Raw genomic sequence first — 18,332 nt, forward strand, 5'->3', positions numbered from 1 at the left:
AGGTGGGCAAGTTTCGAGTCCATTATCTCTACATTAGTGTCTGTAACAAACCTTTTTGGACGCTGTTTTGATGTCCCTCCTGATGCCCTCACACCAGTCTCTGAGATTGAGTTTGGTGGTTTCTTTTTCGCTTTGGGCTCTTAACTTACGAAAAAGGTCCCAATCTACTACCTCGAATTCTCGAGTTCGGCCTTTCTCAACTTCCAGTTCAACTTCTATCACGTAATGATCGCTGCCAAAAATCATGTTTGTGTTAGTCCATGAAACATGCTCTGCGTTCTTAATGAACGAAAGGTCAGGTGTGGTGTCTCTGCAGGCAGAATTGCCGATCCTTGTGGGATGTGTCTTATCCGTGATTAAGACCAGGTATAGCTCATCCGCGTGGTTCCACAGATTCCTGCCCTTGACATTCGTCATAGCGTAGTCCCATAGCTCGTGGGCTGCATTGAAGTCTCCTAATATTATCAGAGGTCTACTTCCAGCTACATTAGTAGCCTTTTCGAACAATCTCTTGAACTGTTGTTTGTGGTGTTTCGGATTGCTGTAAACGTTGAGCATGAATAAACTATTGTTCCTTTGATTTTTGTGTGAAGTTGGAACTACAACCTCAACCATGAGGTACTCTAGGTTTTTGTCTATGATGCCTAAGTCATGTGAAACGTGTGTAAGCTGCTTATTTACAAGCACGTACAGGCCTCTACCAAACGTTTGACACTCTATGGCTCTGTATCCAGTGAGTGTGACATATCTAGATCCTGTCTCTTGAAGTGCGATAAGTTCCGGTTTAGACTGAAGTGACCTAAGGTATTGCTGGATGATGGTACGTTTGTTATTGTACCCCCCGCAATTCCACTGCCATATTCGAAATTCCCTCTTAGTGTGAGCCATATTGCATATTCATCTCCCCCGCCTGGGGATTAAGTGTAGCTCTGAGGAATGACGACCCGCATTGTTCCCTTACGTCCATTGACATAGTCATCATTTCCAGGGTTTTGATTCTTTCGCCAAAAGCCTTCAGTCCCTCCTTAGGGTCATTCAGTGCCGTCTGTATTTAGCCTACATTCATTGTCAACTGTGAGACACTGTCCATAAGCAGCTGCATGTTGTCTTTGAAAGACGCCAGCGCTTGTTTGACTTCCTCCATCTGTGTTTCAGTGTTCTTGAGCTTACTTTCAACAGCCCTACGCTTGGCTGACATAGGTCCCTCACCAGCAGGCGCGGGGACTGGGGCTTCATTGCGTGTATTAGTGCTTTCTTTGTTTTCTGCTTGTTTAGCCTCGCTTAAAGGTTTCTTTATTGCCGTCATCTCTCTAATCATTTTCTGATTCATTTCTTTTAGTTCTGCATTCTCTTTCTTAAGTCTTTCTATTTCACGATCCCTACTTTGCTCTGGGGGTGGGCCACAAAGCATGGCACTTACCGGATCGGTGCGCACGTCGTCGGCCCAGATAAGTCTTGTCTTATTGGTGTCCTGGTGAGGCAGCGTCTTGTCCGCTATAGCCGTTCCCTTGACTTTGTCGGCCCACATGGAACAGTTGCTTCCTTCCCCGGGTTTCGATGCAGCCTGTTGACTGCAATTTCTTGATCCGGATCGCGCCCTGGATTGGGATCTGGATCTTGGTCCGGATCTGGAAACGCTTCTTCCCCTGGAGCGCGAGCGACTGCGGGACCTGGACCTGCCACGGGACCTTGATCTTGGCTGCGGGTCGTTATTGTCCTTGTTGATGATGGTTGCTAGTGCTCTTTCGTTTCTCCGTTTTCTGATCACGTATGGAGTTGTATAGCGCTGCTCACACATTTTGTCCGCCGCTGGGTGTGGGCCACCACACAGTTCACACCTGGGTTGGCACTTATGTTCGTCAGTCGGATTCACTGCACCACAGCCTCGGCATATTCTCTCTTGCGGAAACGGGCACACGTCAGCTCTGTGACCGAGCCGACCGCAAGTGTAGCATACGTTGACTTGTTTCTTGTATAGTGAGCACCTTACAAGGACCGGGCCGTATCTGACGAAATTCGGAACCTTGTGTCCATCAAAGGCGATGATCACCGTACCAGTATTCTTGATTCGTTTAACGGCGAGAGCCAAAGGGTTTCTTGGATTGACTATGTTCTTCTCCAGCTCTGCCGGACCATCTGCTACGTCAATGTTCCTTATCACTCCTTTGCACGTGTTCTGAGGTGCAGCCTCATATGCATTGATCTCGAAGCTGCATCCATCCAGGTTAATTGACCTTATTCTCACATATTTCTCAGCATTCTCTCGTTCCGGCGTACTCGCCACAATTATGTTTTGGTTGACGTTCGGGCATATGATGTCTGATGGAATGTGGTCCGAGCTCAGACCAGCTGCTTGAACGATGGTTTTACCTATCTTGGTGGAGCCAATCTTGCTAATATTCAGTCCGCCGCGTGGTCGGAGTATGATTTTAAAGTGATCCTTCGGGAAGTATGGCATTCGGGACGCCCTGGCGATCCTGTTCTTCACTCGAATGCCGTTCTCGAATGTTCTAGGCGACGTAGCCATATGAAGCCTAGCTCCAGCTGAATTCCCGCTAACACCGGATCTGGTCGAAATTAGCCTAGAAACTGCTGCCTGCCATCTGTACTCTTCGGTACACTCGTCGGGATGTAGTTCCTCCCCTTCCATCATGACTTGCATGTCTGACTCGCCTCCAATCGCCACACTCAGGCGGCACCTGGCCTAGCGCGGCGGTGGCGATGGCAGCTCGAAAAAGACTCTTAAGATGCGAAAAGTCGACCCACCGTAGAAATCCTGGTGTCGCCGTGATCCTCTCGATGCTAAGCGTCGATTTATGTAACCGAACCAAGGGTACACTCTGATTAACGGGTCAAAACCGATGTTGAAAGCGGGAGCCGATCTTTCTCCATGTTCTTCCCCATTGAGGAAAACTATGTCATATCACTTGCTGCGATCCGCAAAGCCCCTCTACGCGGATAATTCAAGCATGTTTTCAAGCATTAGAGATATACGAAATTGACTTGTAGTGGCTAGAAGCGAGCGCATCGTGCGCGATATTATTATTTTTAACGCGAGTTGGAGTCGGCTTTCTAGTTTTTGCCTAGCCGAATTCACGGCCACCTGCGCATGTGTGATTGCGGAATTACGAGGCTAGAACCGTTTAGAAATGGCTCATATCAACTTACCCATCGCGATCAGCAAAGCACATCTACAGTGGATAAAGCAAGCAAGTTTTTAGGCATTGTTAAAAACGGCCAGCTGCAGTGCAAGTTTTGCCGTCCAGTTGCGACAGCGGCCGCAACTTTCCTGGAGCACCGCCGCCAACCTCTAGCCACGGCGTGACTAAGTCGACTTTGTGTCGGGAACAATACGTGCCTCCTCCACTCTCCGTACTTCAGCTAGAATGCGTTTGACGAAGCAGGCTTTGTGCTGAAACCGCCACCGTTACGCTCTAGCCTCGTCGCCGTTGTGACAATGAGTTCGGCGGGCCAACTATTGTTACCGAACCCACCAACGCAGACCTGATCTGCTATGAGTGGGGGAGTTGCCGCGGGAACGTCGTCGGACGCCCCTTCCCACGCGCCGGCCAAGACGCAAGACAAACGCTACCCGGGCGCACTGCGCGGGTCGGCTCCGAGTTCTACGAAGCCCCTCTGACGTCGGCTCCGGACCGTGCACCTGTGTGTGTGTGTAAACCATCCCGCGGAGAGGCGGCGGGTTTACGATGACTGGACGAACGTTTCCGCCACCTTGGAATCGGGGGAGGACCGAGTGTTTATAAACGGCTGTTGTGCGGATGCTTGAGACACTTTTCTTACGCAGTCATGTTAGACTGACACTCTCTCAAGCAGTCATGTTAGACTGATGTACTTTCTCAAACAGTCATGTTAGACTGACATAAATACTGTAAATAAATCCATATTCCTCGTTCTCGATGAGAAGCAGTCCTTCCCTTCATCAACGTCCTCAGCGTGGATAAGTTGGACGATGGCATGGGCCAGCTACCTTCTAATTCATGCCCGACTCCAATCTTGACAACGGATCACGAGCGATGGGATTGAACCCCCAATGATAACAGCATGTGGGGCCCTCTGGGCTCTACATTCCTAGAACATGCCTGTACCTACAACAAGCATGCCTACATACCTGTACCTGTCGATGAGAAGATAGCCTCGCCGCCTACGGGATTATCTGACTGAGCTATGTGGAATGCTCGCTTGCCTTAGTCGAAAGTTTGAATCCTCTCTCTGTTTTTTTTATCTGACGGCGGTGAGCGTGAATTTCACCTCCTCCAGTGCACTACATCTGCAGGTTTGGAGTGACGCCTGACACCGGCAAAAGTTGCCGAGAGCGAGTGGGGCTATACTAATTCAGGTGCAACCAAATTAGGAATGCCCACTAAGCTTCAACGAAGACACTCCTCACCAGAACAGGATTTGGCCTCCCTGGTGCAGTATACGGCCACCCCCTCCCAAATGACTCCAACTAAACCATGGCCCTCAGTCCCGAGCAGCTGCGGAGCAGCTGGCCAAGGCGGCGGTCAGACCTGTAACGCAGCAGAGAGTGCTAAGAATTTCTGGACCCGGACAGATCGCCAATGGAAACTGACCCTGTCAACCTTAAACGCCCGAACTCTGTCGGGTGAGGCTAGCTTAGCACGACTCTTTCAGGAAGTATCGGACATTGTTTGGGATGTCATTGCCTTAGCAAGATTAGAAGAACTGGTGAGACTTATACAGTGCTGACTAACGGCCATGCCCTCTGCTATAGAAGTCTCCCAGATAAGAAGCGATACGGGGTAGGATTCCTAATCCATAAGGACATAGCGGGCAACATTGATAAATTCTACAACATTAATGAGAGGGTAGCAGTAGTCATAATGCAACTTTATAAAATGTATAGATTAAAGATACTTCAAGCCTACGCTCCAACATCCAGTCACGATGATGATGAAGTAGATGAGTTTTATGAAGATGTTTTATTAGCGATGAGAAAAGCGCAAAGTCAGTATACTGTAGTAATGGGGGACTTCAATGCAAAAGTCGGGAAAAAGCAGGCTTGGGAACAAGCAATTGGCAACTACGGCGTCGATTCTAGGAACGCTTGAGGAGAGATGCTGGTAGAATTCGCAGAAAGGAATAAGCTAAGAATAATGAACACCTTTTTCAAGAAGTGCAGCAACAGGAAGTGGCCGTGGAAAAGCCCTAATGGTGAAACAAGAAATGAAATTGATTTCATACTTTCTGCTGCTCCCAGCATAGTGCAGGATGTAGAAGGGATAGGTAGGGTAAAATGCTGTAATCATAGGTTAGTGAGAGCTAGGCTTCACCTCAATTTGAAGAGAGAAAGAGTAAGATTGGTCAAGAAGAACCAGGTATACCTATATGCAGTAAGGGTAAAAGTAGACGAATTTAGCTTGGTGCTTGCAAGCAAATATGCAGCCTTAGAACAGGGAGATGAAGATGACATAGAGGCAATGAATGAAACAGTAACTAGAATGGTTTCAAAGGCAGCAATTAAAGTGGAAGGCAGGGTACCAAGGCAACAACCAGTAGGCAAGCTCTCCCAAGTAACAAAGGACCTAAAAAAGAAACGACAAAAAATGAGAGTGTCCAACTCAAGAGATAAGATAGAATACGCGGGACTGTCAGAACTGATCAACAAGCCGAAAATAAGTGATATTCGAAACTATAACGTGAGAAAGACTGAAGAAGCCGAAAAAATGGACTCAGTCTGAAATCAGTGAGACGGAACCATAGCACAAAGATGTATGCACTGAAAGATAAGCAGGGTAATATTATCAGCAATATCGAAGGTATAGTAAAAGCAGTGGAAGAATCCTATACTGACCTGTACAGTACCCAGAGGAGCCACGATACCTCCATTCGAAGCAGTAATGAACAAGTTGCAGACTACTCCAATAACTAGCGATGAGATCAAAAGGGCCTTGCAAGACATGAAGTGACAAAGATTGGCAGGAGAAGATGGAATAACAGTAAATTTAATCAAAGATGGAGGAGATATAATGCTTGGAAAATTGGCAGTTCTCTATACGAAGTGTCCGTCGACTGCAAGGGTCCCAGAAGACTGGAAGAATGCAAACATTATACTAATCTACAAAAAGGAAGTCGTTGAAGAATTGAAAAAATATAGGCCCATTAGCTTAATCCGAGTATTATATAAAATATTCACCAAAATAATCTCGAATAGAATAAAGGCAAAACTGGCCTTTAGTCAACCAAGGGAACAGGCTGGCTTCAGGAAGGGATACCCTACAATGTATCACATCCATACCATTAATAATGTAAACGAGAAATCCGCAGAGTACAATAAGCCTCCCTATATGGCTGTCATAGATTACGGAAAGGCATTTGATTCAGTAGAGATATTAGCAGTCATGGAGGCATTACGTAATCAAGGTGTACAGACCGCTTACATAAATACCTTGGAACATATCTACGGAGATTCCACAGCCGCCTTAATTCTACACAAGAAAAGCAGGAAGATACCTATAAAAAAAGGAGTCAGACAAGGAGACACAATCGCTCCAATGCTATTCCACTGCGTGCTTAGAAGAAGTATTCAAGCTATTAAACTGGAAAGGTTTAAAGGGACACTAAAGGTTACTATTAAGTCAACGTGGACTGTTGAAATACCATCCCAGAAACCTCGAAACGCTTGTTTCGTGCCAAGGAGAGACTTATTTTAAGAGAAAACGCGTTCTGAAGCGTCCGCGTACCTCTAGCGCAGTTCAAATCGCCCGCCCTCCGATCGAGGAGTACTGACATCATGGTCTCATAGTGACGTTGCGCCATCGGTAAGTAGAACGGCGTCCGCAGACGGCGCTACGGCTTTTTTGCGCAAAACGCAAACGCGCGGCTGGAAACGGAGCCAAGACAGAGCAGACAGCAGAGCGAAAGCGGGAGTATGGTGGCTAGCGGAAGGAGAAACGCGCGATCATAAGCTGGTACTTCATTCTATGACGCAAACTTCGACGCTCGTCGCAATGGACCCTGACACCGACAGATTGGCTCGCGATGGTGGGCTCAACTTCAGCGATTTGAGCACTGACGAGCGCCACCTGCTGCTGAGGGCTCGCACTGCCGGCGTCGTTGCGTACTACGACGGCGGCATCGACACCGGCTCTCTGGAGCGGGAAAGCAACGAGGGCTTCCCACGACATCACATGGACGTGGCATTCTCGCTGCTTGTTCCAAATGAAAGTTTCGCGAGCCAGCAGAACCCTCACAGCACGATGCGATAACGAAACTACTGAAACTCCAAAGCGTGCGCGGCGCAGAGTCAAACGAAAACGAAACCTTTCAACCACCCATATAACTGAAGGGTAACGTCAAAATGTTATTTTTCCTTAGAATCGAATAGACGTAGACATGTAGCATTTTTTCCGTCTTATAATCGAATGAAATGATATTTTTAATACGAGTAGTTGAGTATTAGTAACAGAAATTATGAGGAGTGCTTTCGTCATCGGGCTAGTACCGGAATGTCGCTGGGGGGTGTCAAATCGTGTCATGCATTTACCTCAATTTCTCGGTTACTAAAGCTCTGTTCGCGATTATATTGACGCCTTAGACCTTCTGGAACATTGCTCTGGCTAGGAATGCAGACGAGTTACAGCAAACGATTGAGGACCTTAATAGAGAGAGTGTAAGTGTGGGGGTGGAAGACTAATATGCAGAAAACGAAGATAATGATGAATAGCCGGGCGAAAGAACAAGAGTTCAGGATCGCCAGTCAGCCTCTGAAGTCCGTGAAGGAGTATGTTTACTAGGTCAATTACTCACAGGGGACGCTGATCATGAGAAAGAAATTTACAGAAGAATAAAAATGAGTTGGAGCACGTAGGCAGACATTGCCAGATCCTGACTGGAAGCTTGCCATTATCATTGAAAACGAAGGTGTACAATCGGTGCATTTTACCGGTGCTGACATATGGGCCAGAGATTTGGAGACTGACATAGAAGCTTGAAAACAAGTTAAGGACCATGCAAAGAACGATGGAACGAAGAATGTTAGCCATAGCGTTAAGAGACAGAAATAGAGCGGTTTGGATCAGAGAGCGAACGGCTATAGCGGATATTCTAAAATACATTAAGAGAAAAGAATGGGGCTGCGCAGGTCATGTGATGCGCAGGTCAGACAACCGTTGGATCACTTGGATTATAGAATGGACACCAAGAGAAGGGATACACAGTCGAGGACGGCAGAAGACTAGGTGGAGCGATGAAATTAGGAAATTCGCGGGCGCTTGTTGGAATCGGTTGGCGCAAGGCCGTGCTAATTGGAGATCGCAGGGAGAGGCCTTCGTCCTGCAGTGGACATAAAATAGGCTGATAATCATGATGATGATCATGATTTGGAAAGTGTTTAGCTCTTGTATTTTTGGTATGTCGGCGTCGCTGTGCAGTCTTGGGGGCCCTTTTTACCACGAGCACTATGTTTCAGCCAAAATTAAAGAGAACTGTACATTATTTTATTTGGGGGGAGGGGAGGGAGCTTTCTTCAGCGTCTAATGACTGTTCCAAAGTTATCGGTTAGCGCCTGCATGTGTTTGTAATATCCAGCATGTTGTCACGGATTCAATAGCAAGAGAGCTTTATCTTATCAGATTGCGTGCGTGAAGCGAACGCTGGCGTACATTCTCTATCACATTTGAGGACCCGAGATTGCGCTGCAATGTACGAGCATTCCAATTTGATGAACCGATGCCTTGATCCGTAGATCAAATTCAGAGGAAGCACTACTATGCGCGCAGCCATTGTTGTGCTTTGAGTGTTTTGCAGCGCAAGCTCGCCTCATAAAGAGTTATATTAGTGACTCACTCTTTTGGAACTGTTCTTCACATCACTACAACGTGACAGTATAGACGTGCTACATCTTCATTGAGTGAATACTGAGAAACGGACTAGGACTTTTGTTGCGTGTGTGTTTATACATTTGATGCAACAATGTATTTTTCATTGCTATTTAATTTAGGAGGCTGTAAGAGACAGCAACCTTATATTAACAGGAGGTTTTAATGATACAGAAAATTCAAATGCTTATTAGTCGGCTTTCGCCTCATGATAAGGAATTTCAATAAAGATATCCTTACAATAATTAAAAGCCTACCCGCTTGACACCGTTTCATCTGAGTTCCCCCTTTGCAAGCTGATACCGACTTGAAGGTGGTTCGTACCGTGGGCCCTTGACATATGTCAATCCGTCAAACAAAGGATTATTCCGAATGTTTCATTCAGGAAGGCGTGTTACCCTCCTGCCCTTCACTCTGGTTTTCAAACATGCATAAAATGAAATTTCTACGTGAAGAGCGTCGTTAGTCCAAACGCACGAGCTACCGTAACTCACCTCGCCTATATCGCTGTCATTCAGGCTTAGATAAGACGTATATTTTAAATCAACGCATCACGAAGCCGAAAAGAGCTGCCCGCGACCAGGCCAGCTAGGTGTCTTTCATTTCGTACTTCGTCCTAGCGGCTAATAGTAGCTCAAGGGAACAGAGCGCTGAGTGGCAGAGTGGCAGAGGAGGTGCTCTGTACATACTATCTCGTCACCCACCGAAAATTGCACGCCGCGCTGCTGGCCATTCCTAAAGAATGTATATGTGACGCCCAGACATTTGCAACACAGCAACATGGTTTTGCGATGGGAGAGTCCGAGTGAGAGACAGGGTGGTTATGGCAATGAAGACACGCTATTTTCTGCAGCAATTTAGGAATGAATGAATGAATGAATGAATGAATGAATGAATGAATGAATGAATGCCTTCCTTTACTGAGAAAAAGGAGGAGCAAACATCGGTGGAAGCACGTCTCAGCACATTGGGAAAGGAGCGGGGGATAAAAAAAATGGCTGTGGCTTAGCTAAGGTTAAGCCCAGGATGCGAAGCATACTAGCCTTTATTTTAGTTGTTGAACCACTGTTTAGCCTGGTGAACTGCTGTTGCTTGGCTATATTTGGTTCGGCTAGACGAAGAAACAACTCATGCGCGTTACTCTGCTTCGCCTTCAAGAGTGGAACGCGACAGCGTTCCCGTCGACCCGCCAAGGGGTGTAAGACAATGGGCTACGGCGCAGCGACTACGCGCCCCGCATTGGACGCGGTGAGCGTCGAGCAACGCAGCGTTCGGCGCAGCAACGAAATGTGCGCCTGAGCAAGCGACGCACGCCTGAGCCTTAGAAACAGCTCGCTTCTAAGGCAACACCGCATTCACTAGAGGCGATTTTGTACCGCTTTGAAGCATCGTACTCGTGGCTTAGTGGTAGCGTCTCCGTCTCACACTCCGGAGACCCTGGTTCGATTCCCACCCAGCCCATCTTGCAAGAGTTGAGCCAAAGCCACCTTGAAACAAGCGCAGCTGCTTATATACCGCCGCGACGCCGCGAGCGACGGCGCGAGTTGGAGCCCCGTTTCTCCTCTGTCGTGACGTCACGGTGTCACGTGGTATTGAAGGCGACACCGCCGCGCTTGAGGAGCTGGGTTGAGCTCTAGTAATATGCTTCGCATAAAAGAGGAAAAGCTGGAGTCCGGGTGGCACGCGAAGTCGCAGTTTAGGCTCGAGAGAATGTAAGCCGCAGTTGGTGAAGCCGGTTGAATTGCAGCGCAGATGCGTGATGTGGCGAGTAAATGATTGGAGTCACCGCCCAGCATCCGTCCTTTGCGTTTGTATAAGCGCCCGCCGTTCTTGGTGATAAACGTCTGCTGATAACCAATCTTGCCAATTACTTATTCATTGGGCATACCTCGTCGCGTATTCCTTAGTGACAGGGTCTGTGGATTACAACTGCGCTGTCACGACAAGTTACGACCATACCGTGACGCTTGCGGTTACTGTTGGCATACTCGCGACTCTAGCTATTGCGGGAACACCATAAACATGGGTTTACTGCACAAGTTAGAGAACAGACCGTTTAGAACAGCGTTTCTCGCCTTGCATACACTAAGCGCAAGCACCACTGCAGCATCTTATGGGGCGCGTCCCTTCAAGACAGACGCGAACGCAAACATAAGAACGCGTTAGAAGACAGGGTGCCGTCTTGGGCTTCGTGCCACACGTATCCACACCTAAAATACATTAGCAACCATGCTGTCGTTTCTATGCAAGGAGGTTATATACTTCTGGAGTGCCATTCCCAGCCGCCGCCTACGGGAGCACGTAAAGCCGCCGGCGGCCATTTTGTTGGAGGAAAAGGAGCGCGGCTACAGTACGTGGCCGCGGTATACGCGCGGCACTCCCTGCGCTTGCGGTTCTACGATGAAAAATAAAATTAGACCCCTTTAAGAAGTATATCAGTCCGCCGTTGTGTGTCGCTGTTGTCGAATGTGTCGTGGTGGCGGGTGCCTTGTGTCCTTTGTACAATAAGTTGCGATCATTCAGTAACCTGCCGCGTGCATCGGAAGCAACAGGTCCGTCATTTCACGACAGCAGTAAGCAAATATTGAACATCCCTGAGTAAAAAACCCAGTTTTCGGAAGGCTGAAAATTGTAGAATAAGAGTATCCTAAATGGCCAAACGCTGTCTTTCACTGAATTTACGTTTATTTTTTATGCGCTTTCACAGCAAGCGCTCGAACAGGTCACTTTCTGCAGCGATAAAATACTGGGATCTTCTGAGAAGGCTTGCTGTCGCTGCCTTGAGCACCGTCGGTGAAATGCTGTGGCAGAACAAAGTTATCTTCTCCTGTAAGGCTTCTGGAGTAGTCGTTTCCGTAGGGTATACGTGATACTTAATATAGCCCCAAAAGAAAAAGTAAAGAGGGTTGAGGTCGGGTGACCTTGCCGGCCACAGGACAGGCCCGTTTCTTCCTATCCATTGCCCTGGGAAGGTAACATCAAGCTATGCTCGTGCTTGACTGCAGCTGTGGGCTGGGGCCACGTCGTGCTGATACCACATTGCGTCAAGTCGGGCTTGTGCCCTGTTGCAGCAAAGCCTTCAACTGGCCCTCTGAGGAACTCACATGCCTCTTGCCAGTCACAGTGTTGTTAAAAAACACTGGGACAATGACTGTGCTGTCATATGTTCCGCACCAAACGTTAAAAGACCACTCATATTGGTGGTGGGATCTTCCTAGCCAGTGGAAACCAAAAAAGAATCCCTCGATTGATACACTACGGCCGGTGTCGCTCACGTCCTGCCTAGGTAAGCTCTATGAAAGGGTTATCCATAGCAGATTGCAGCGATACCTGGAAGAGCGGAGCTGGTTCCCGGACTCCATGATAGCATTTCGCACGGGTTTATCTTGCCAGGACGCGTTCCTCCTACTTAGAGACGAAATTCTAACTAATATACCGTACGGCGACGAGAGACTAGTCCTAGCACTAGACCTCAAAGGAGCCTTCGACAACGTCTCTCACGCCGCAATATTACTCGCGGGTTGTGGTGAGCGCACATACAATTACTTAAGAGCGTTTCTTTCCAACCGCGAGGCGAGCATCAGTATTGGCCAAATCACTTCGGATTTATTTAAAATGCCTGACAAAGGAACACCTCAAGGAGCTATATTATCTCCTCTTCTCTTCAACATGGCGATGTGTCGCCTCGCGCGCGATCTGGATCGGATACCCGAACTAGGTTACACGCTCTACGCAGACGACATCACGCTGTGGACGAACAGAGGTTCACTAGGGGATAAGGAATATACACTCCAAAGCGCAGTATTAGCGGTGGAGAAATTTTCTAGATGGAGTGGCCTGAAGTGCGCACCCGAAAAATCTGAGGTGATCCGGATACACGCGAAAGGCTACAAATCCAGAGGATCGATTAACATCCTGGTTGAGGGCCAATCAGTCCGAGAGGTACCCACGATGAGAGTCCTGGGTTTGTGGCTTCAGAGCGATGGGGGAGCAGTACAGACACTCAAGACCCTCAAATCCACAGCCAACAACATAGCCCAAATGATACGTCGCGTGACATATCGAAAAGTGGGAATGCGAGAAGACGATACCCTAAGGCTCGTACAGACCTTAGTGGTTAGTCGAATCACGTATGGCTTACCGTGCCAAATCCTGAACAGGGAGGAGGAAAGGCAGGCTAACACAATAATCCGAATCTCTTTCAAAGCTGCTCTGGGCCTGCCTAAGTGTACTTCAAAGGAGCGCATATTAGCTTTGGGAGTGCACAATACTTTCGACGAACTGAGGCAGGCCACTCTGATGCGACAGAGGGAGCGCCTCAGCTTCACAAATACTGGTAGGGCAATATTGGCCAGACTCAATATCCTAGCACCCCATTTACTTCACAGAACAGGCCGCACATCTCCCTCCTTCGATGAGATCCAAAATTACAGTAGCCCCAATTCCAAAGAATATGCATCCCGAGTACAACAAAGGCGCAAAGCACGCGCACAACACATTCAATCAGCGTGCTCTAATAACCATAGGTACAACACGTACTACACGGACGCAGCTCTGTATGCAGAAGCGACCGGGCAGCGCTACCAAAGGAGGTACGCCCTGGCAGTCTTGAACGCGATCAGCCAACAGCAAATTACCGCGTCGGCCACGGCGGGATCTCCCACCTCGGCTGAAATATTAGCAGTGGTGATCGCACTCGCTCACGCGGAGCGTTCTCAAAGGGACTCGGTCCTGGTCACTGACTCCCAGGAGACATGTCGCATGTTTCCCAAGGGGCACGTGACTGCGGCTAGCCTCGCGACAATCCCGAAATCCTTCAACCACCATCATCGCCTACTCTAGTGTCCGGGCCACGCGGGGTACAGGGGAACGAAAAGGCTAACGCGTTAGCTCGAGGGTTCACTAATCGAGCGACGGCGTCCTCTTCTAACCCCAACCACCCGCACTATCCCTCACAAAATTCTACCAATTTAAATGCCAACGACATCCTTGCTCATCAGCGCGGAGTCCGCAGAAAATACCCGCCGCCTCACCCACAACTTGACGGGGAAGAGGCCGCCGATTGGCGTAAAATACAGACTGGGGTGTTCCCTCATTTAAAATTGCTGAACGCCATGTATCCCACTCGTTATAGGGCCAACTGTCCTTGGTGCGGTGGCATACCTACCTTAATGCACATAACCTGGGAGTGTACTAAGCACCCTCACAGGCCAAATACCAGTAGGACAATGGAGCAGTGGGAGGCACAGCTCGCCCGCTCCGACCTGGCAGGACAAAAGTCTTTAATTAGCCAGGTCAGGCAGGCGGCAGAGGCCAGTGGGGCCCTGGACTGAGAGGCTCCGACCACACCTTCTTCAAATATTTTCTATTGCAATAAAGTTTCTCTCTCTCTCTCTCCTAGCCAGTGGGGATTTTTCTCACTCCAATAGTGTGCGTTGTGGATATTTACTTGGCAATTTCACGATAAGTTCGCCTCGTCAGTCCAGAGTGCCTTGTTGCATAAGTCAGAATCCTGCTCCTCCTGAATCAAAATTCAATTCGCAATGTCGAGTTACTCTTGGAGATCCCCTGACTCCAGGCATTGGTGCAACTGCAGATGATAGGCGTGCAGTCTAGCTGTTTTCAAAACCCTCCAGGCATTTGAGTTGGACACACCGACCTGTGCGCTCACGCTGCACGTGCTAGGGTGTGGATTAGCCGCCATGAAAGACAAAACGTTGGAGCTGAAGCTGTCTGGTTCTTTCTTATGCCGGTTTGCTTCAGCGACTCGTAGGTGTTGAATGTTGAAATCGGTGTCGGTCGCGTACCTAGCTGCCAGCTTCGAAACATTCTTGCAGCCTGCCGTTTCTGTCCTCCTGCAGCTCCTAGGGCAAGGATCATGTCTGCTTTTTCCTCATTGGAAAAAGGTATCACAAAATTGCTCGCGTTTTAACAGTTGATGCACGATAGTCTGTTTATCGCTGTCTGGGATTACCACTACCACGTGCGTAAGTCGCTTTACGCAGCGCAAGCGATAACGATTGCTATAGCTTAAATAGAACAGCCAACGCTTGCCTCGCTGCCCCGTCGCTTTTTAAGCGGCAGCGCACCTATGGCTGCTTGTGCGGGGAATGCTTGGGAGCACTGCAATCACGACGAGCAAGCGGTCATGTCACATTTCGTTTTTTTTTTTGTATATCGCGGGTATCCGCAGTAAGCTGAAAAACAGTCATACTTGAAGATGGAAAGACAGAAACTGGTTATTAGGGCGTTTTGCAAACCGCACTGCAACTTTCTAATTGGATTTTTTCCCATCTTCGTTGCTTCAGAAGTTGGTCAATTAATCTTGACTAATTATCTAATTAAACAAAATACGAGAAATGCCGTGGCACACTGCATACAAAAGTGAGTAACGTGCATTTGGTCGCGTCATCTTCGAGTGCATGGGCGTATTTTTAAACTCCGGCTAAAGTTAGCTGAAACACCCTGTATAATTCGTCAAACAAAGCAAATAAACATGTTGCGCAATCACAGATTGACAGATAATCCCAAAGCCCACCCTCCACTCCCCGCGATGCATCGCGCGCGATGGAAGGCGGCGCGCTTCCTCCCCGCTTTTCTCCGTTGCGAACACAAGACTGACCCACCATAATCGGCTCAACCCATCTCACATCCCATACGCTTTTACTCGCACATACAGCATGCAGCGAGCGTTGGCGATGTTATCGCCCTTGGACTTCATGCGGAACATGACGGTGACGACAGGAATGCGCCTTGAATGTCCATATATTTGCTATAGCAATAATGTATCCGGCAACTGGAGAGTTCCGTGGCCCATTACTTTCCGCAAAAGAAGTAATAAAATCGAACTTTCACCATGCGACAATTCGCTGCGCCGCAACAATGCATTTTTTTTCTTTTGTGGGGCGGGGGCACGCAAATTAAAGAACGCAAAGGAAAGCATGTTGGCCACAATCGAATGACTACTCATATCAAAGAAGACGTGAGACGCTTGGTCCACAGAGAACCACATGCATGTTGCTCTTTATCCTACACTGGCGAGGCAAAAGACTTTCCGGAAAGGTTGCGATAACATCTAAATGAAGGTGAGGCCCTCAAGCGAACCCGTTGCAATCCGGCGAGTCCTTATAGTGGTGATGGCGAGCGACCATTGCGTCTTTTTCTCGTCTGCTAGCCAGAAAGCATCCAAAACTCTGTGGAGAGAAAATCCACTCGGCCAGAAAAAAAAAAATAAATCCCGAACGCGCACTGCAGTGCGCCGCGCGGTTGTCAGCGAAACACGTGAAAAACGTATGCGCTCTGGCTGCATCTGTGGCAGCCCGTGGGTAACGAGAACAAGAAAATTGAAGAGGCTCAATGTGTCTTCGCGACTAAAAGTCACAGTAGAAAAATAAATAAGAACTTCGTTACCTTTGCTAGCTTTAGTGTCTTGACATGGATGCTATAGGCGAAGGTGAAAAATATGTTGATATTATTTTCTGTTGGATGACGGCACAAATTAACCATCACAACGCTTGGTCTCATCGGACTTCGCTGCGAGTTTTGTCAACTTGTCTGATAGTGTGTTGATTTGACTTGTCTCTTGTATGGTCTGATGTACGACTTCAGAAAAGTCAATGCACCTGTGGCGTCAAATGTTTATAAGAACATTAAACCAACAAAGATCCGGAATTGAAAATCTAAAGCACGACTTTGGAAATGTCAATGCACCTTTCGCATCAAAAGTTTATGTGATCTTTATACACAAAAAGTTTCGGAATGGCAATTCATGCCCTCCGTAGATCCCGCAGCCTCCGCGAGATGCTGCGACGAGCCCACTCGCTATCAAAACGTCCTTGAAACTTTGAGCTCGGATGGGGCTCCTTGCGTTATGTGACTCCAGGTGCATGAGCATTGCCACAAAATCCAGCCTGAGTTCACAAGCTTCGCGCCGAAATGTCTTTTCGAGCGTCAAAAATACATTCTAGACAAAATCCAGAATGATTTCTGGCGCCGGGGGCTGTTGTGGTCGGCGGTGCAGGACAGTACGAAAAAATTTCGTGCTGTCATGCCTCCCCTGGCTACGCCCCTGTTAGTAACCACAGCGATGTGCACACACTTTGCGGCAATAAACAGAGGAAAGGGGCCTAGTGAGTTGGACGGCCTTTTCGAGCTCTGGCATAGTTTGAAAAATGACTGTGGCGAAGTCTGACGCACAAAATAGTATATATGCCTACCTAAATGAATCACCGTAGTCGTACTTGCGCGACACGCTATGGTGGCCTGCCACCAGGACGTCGTGGAGTTGCAGTCATGACAGTTTACATTTGGTGCTGGAGAATAAGAACGAGAACATCAGAAATGTCCGAGGGACGTTTCTACGTTACAAGATAACATCCCCTCCCCCCCCCCCCCAAAATAAAGAAAGCTTGCAAATAGGGGCATCAGAAAATAGAGTACTACGGCGCTTGTTGACCTTGTTCAGGATGACGTCAGCGTTTCATTCAGCATTTATTTCTGAGAAAACGAGTTCAAGTTACATTTATTCGCATTACAATGGTGGCCGTAATCAGGCAAAAATTGAAACACTTCGTCAGAGGGTACCTGAGCACTCTGCGTAGGTTAGTACGACAATGATAACAAGAATACAATATTAGAGAATATAATTAGAAAATAAATTCACTGATTAAAGCAGTGTAGTAAAAAGGAAGTACGCCTACAGTGTAGCTGTGGAGGGTGCAAATAATGAACTGGCTGAAAAAAAAACTTGTAGGTCTGTAGTGAACTGGATAGATCATTCGCGCCTTGGCAACAGGATAAGGTTGCTCCTGAAGGCTGAAAGGGTAGTGGGCAAGTCGGCCAGTTGGCTGTCGTCACTTATAAATACCGAAAAGGACCAGTTGACGCCACGACGACACGCCACTTTACGCCAACAAAAAAGAGAACTTTTTTGAAGTGAAGCTTTCTTTGCTTCTTCCTTCGACGTTAACATTGGTGCTGTTGCTGTCTCGCACTGTCAACACATTCCGAAGTCCCAGGCGTCAGTATGCCTTTTTTGGCGCCTCAGCCACACAGAGTATCGCCATTTCTGTATACCGCCGTAACGACACCTACGTTGAGCGATTGGGGCTAACGGCCCTTGAAAGACCATGCCGCTGCCGTCCAGTTACCCGATACATTGCACCGCAGACTCCTTGTCGACATCTTAACTACTTCAAAATTACTCGACGCATTGCTGTCAATGCACCTGTGGCGTCAAATGTTTATAAGAACATTAAACCCACAAAGATCCGGAATTGAAAATCTAAAGCACGACTTTGGAAATGTCAATGCACCTTTCGCATCAAATGTTTATGTGATCTTTATACACACAAAGTTTCGGAATGGCAATTCATGCCCTCCGTAGATCCCGCAGCCTCCGCGAGATGCTTGTGTCTTGTCGTCTGTCGCGATTGTGTCTTGTGTCTTGTGCGATTGTGTCTTGCCTGTGTGTCT

This window comes from Dermacentor variabilis, chromosome 2, assembly GCF_050947875.1.
Source record: "Dermacentor variabilis isolate Ectoservices chromosome 2, ASM5094787v1, whole genome shotgun sequence".
NCBI classification, from domain to species: domain Eukaryota; kingdom Metazoa; phylum Arthropoda; class Arachnida; order Ixodida; family Ixodidae; genus Dermacentor; species Dermacentor variabilis.